The sequence below is a fragment of the Cupressus sempervirens genome, chromosome 8 (genome assembly GCF_028749045.1).
Source record: "Cupressus sempervirens isolate cs-2001-9-10 chromosome 8, ASM2874904v1, whole genome shotgun sequence".
In the NCBI taxonomy this organism is placed as follows: domain Eukaryota; kingdom Viridiplantae; phylum Streptophyta; class Pinopsida; order Cupressales; family Cupressaceae; genus Cupressus; species Cupressus sempervirens.
In genome coordinates this window covers 429,224,197-429,227,507 of record NC_143125.1, presented here as the reverse complement: position 1 = coordinate 429,227,507, position 3,311 = coordinate 429,224,197, and positions in this window count along the sequence as shown.

Here is a 3,311-nt window from a genome sequence, read left to right as displayed (position 1 = left end):
TCATTGGCCACATCAATTTCGTGCGAAGATTTCTACCTAATATTGCAACACTTCTCAAGCCATTGAAAAATATGCTTAAAAAGAATGTCATTTTCACATGGACAAAGGAGGCCAAAGATAATTTTTAGGCCATCAAAAATGCATTAGCATCAGCACCTATCCTAATCAATCCTGATTTTAGTAAGGATTTCATTCTTTATGCATATGGGGGCTATGGCGTGATTTCATCCATGCTGGTACAACAAAATTTTGAGGGATTGGAATAGCCAATCGTATTTTTTAGCAAAGGACTAGAAGAGTATGAACAAAGATACAGTTTCATTAAGAAACATGTCCTTGATGTTGTAAAAAGCCTTAAGAAATTCAGGCACTTGTTGACACATAAAAATGTCATTTTGTGTGTCACACACCCAAGTGTCAAGGAGTTCCTCCTAAGTAAGGATTTGAATGAGAAAAGAGCCGGATGGATCACACACATTATGGAATATGACATAGATATCCAAATAACTAAGCTGGTTAGAGGAAAGGGATTGTGCGAGCATATTAGAGATAAGAATATTTCAGAGCTTGAGGAGCAAGCTAACTCAATTTTTTTCATTGGAGTTGCTAGAAACGATAATGGAATAGCAAGGTTGTTGTAGGATATGATACATTTTTTGAAAACCAGTCAATGTCCAGCCACCTTAGATCGAGCAAAGAGAAGATATTATTGCTTGCAGTTGATTCCTTTTATGTTGATTAATGACTTTTATACCAAAAATATTTTAATGGAGTCTTTCTCAAGTGTATTGATTCAAATTAGATTGCTCAAATATTGCATGAATTTCATGATGGACATTCAGGAGGACATTTTTCTCCTAGAACAACAGCTTATACGATCCTAAGAGTAGGCTATTACTGGCCTGCTTTGTTCAAAGATTGTCACGCAATGTCAAAAAATGCGCTAAATGCGTTATGTTTGCAGGAAAAGAGAGGCTGCCAACTTTGCCTTTGCAGCCAATTAAGACAGAACAACCTTTTCAAAAGTGGGGCGTTGATTTTATAGGGCCAATTAACCCTCCATCAAGCTAGGTCATAAGTGGATTATCATAGCCACTGATTATTTCATGCATTGGATTGAGGTAGCAGTGTTAAAGGACGCAAATGAAATAGTGGTCCTAAGTTTTTATGATGACATTGTGAATAGGTTTTGAGTACGTGATTCCATTATCTCTGATAATGCACTTGCTTTCATTGGAATGAAAGTCACTGATTGGGCTTTTAATCATGGGATATATCTTAGCACAAGCTTGAATTATTACCCACAGGGTAATGGATTAGCAGAATCTTCAAACAAGAACCTTATCAGAATTATCAAGCACAACTTGCAAGAAAATCAAAGAGATTGGCATTCAAAGTTGAAAGCTGCCTTATGGGTTGACAGGATTACTCCAAAGCAAGTTATTGGAAACTCACCTTATAGGCTTGTTTATGGAAAAGAAGCCAGATTATCCATTGAGACCGAATTACCCGCACTTGACCTTGCTACATAGTTAGTTTTGTTTGAGGAAGGTGACCCTATTTTAGTGCAGTGTGCCCAGCTGATAGAGCTGGAAGAAACCAAAAAAAAGGCCATGGAAACCATGGAGTATCAACAAATGCAGATAAAGAAGAGCTTTGATAAAAGAGCTCGAGCTTGAGAATTCCATGTTGGTGGCATGGTACTAAAGTGGGATGTTTTGAAGAGTAGGTCAGGTCAGCACAATAAATTTGACCATATGTGGGCTGGGCCATTTCAAATTGTTGAGTGTAAACTACATAATGCTTACTAGTTTGCTACCATGGAGGGAGATGTACTACTGATCCCTATGAATGGGATCCACCTCAAACCATGTTTTGAGGTATGAGTTTCAGTCCTACTTTGTACATACTAGGTTAGTTTCCCTTTTTTTCAACTGCATTTAGTTTTGTTTTATTTTCTGTCCTATTTTGGTTTGGTAGTTTAGTTCAATCAAGTTGTTGGTTTATGTTGTTCAGCAATCATATCTGCCCATTTCATTCATGCATGCATAGATATGTGTGCTTAAATGCATGCACATATCCAACATACACATACATACACACATACATATCACTGACACTAAATATGTCTGGCTATCAGCCATACATATCTGCATATTCATGCATACATTGCATACATATAGTCACATAAGTCAATACATCCACACATACGTCAATCAAATGGTCAACTATGATAGTTCAACTTCTAAAGTAGATACTAGAGTTCTGACCCTGCATACCTGTCAATTTAATAAGAATTTCTAGTCTTATTAAATTCACAAACATACATTCAAAACTTAACTGGCAACTTTAGAAGTTGCTTTGTGTCAGGTTTTAGGTGCTAGGAATGCATCATCAGACTCTATGACAAATGAATAAGGACAACACAAGCACTGGTCAATTGTCAAGTAGGCAGACATACAGCAGAAGTCACCAAAAATGTTACTAAAATTTTATACATGTGTAAAATTTTAAGTATACATGCAATGAAAATACAAAAGTGCTTTACGTTTCATTCAAATAATAGAAATGTCTTTGTATTTATTTACTTTCAAATATACATTGATGTTTTCAAACAATGAAATGAATTAAAAATGCTAGAATGAAAAGTCTCACACAAGTCGTGAGTACAATTATTGTCTTTCATATGTACAAAGAGAAAGAAAAATAAAGCATATGGGAGAAAGTCAGAGATAACTAGTCATTTCCTTTTAGACTTTGACTGGTTAGGTGTTCTCTAATATTGCCTTGTTGCTCCTGGTCTAGCCCTCGATCCAATAAGCTCCTGGTTCTTAATTTTCCTGCATGGGAAAAGGTGGGGTTAGATCTTTTAAGATCTAAGCAATGACTAATTACTTGTAAATGTGTACCTACACATGTGATATTTTTCCTTTTCTGAATACATATGAAAAACAGCAAAATGTATTTCAAGTGCTCTAATGCAAAAAGAAGAAAATATAATGTTAAGGGGACATATTAACTCTGATATGAAAATTTTCATTATAATCAAAAAAAAGCTTGCAATTATAAAATAGTGGTTTTATGAGTGTCACGAGCCCATGCTCGAACCTCATGCAATACCATCTTAAAGAGTGAGAGCACTAAGGCAAAGAGAAATTAGGATTGCAAAGAGGAACTTGGAGGAAAAGTTGATGAGTTGGAGGCCTTATTTACTACACACAAACTCAGGGGGCAGTCACGAAGAGCTAGCAACCAAGATAAATATCAAGGAAAATTTTTAGCACTAAGTCTTGGATATTCAGGATTTTCAA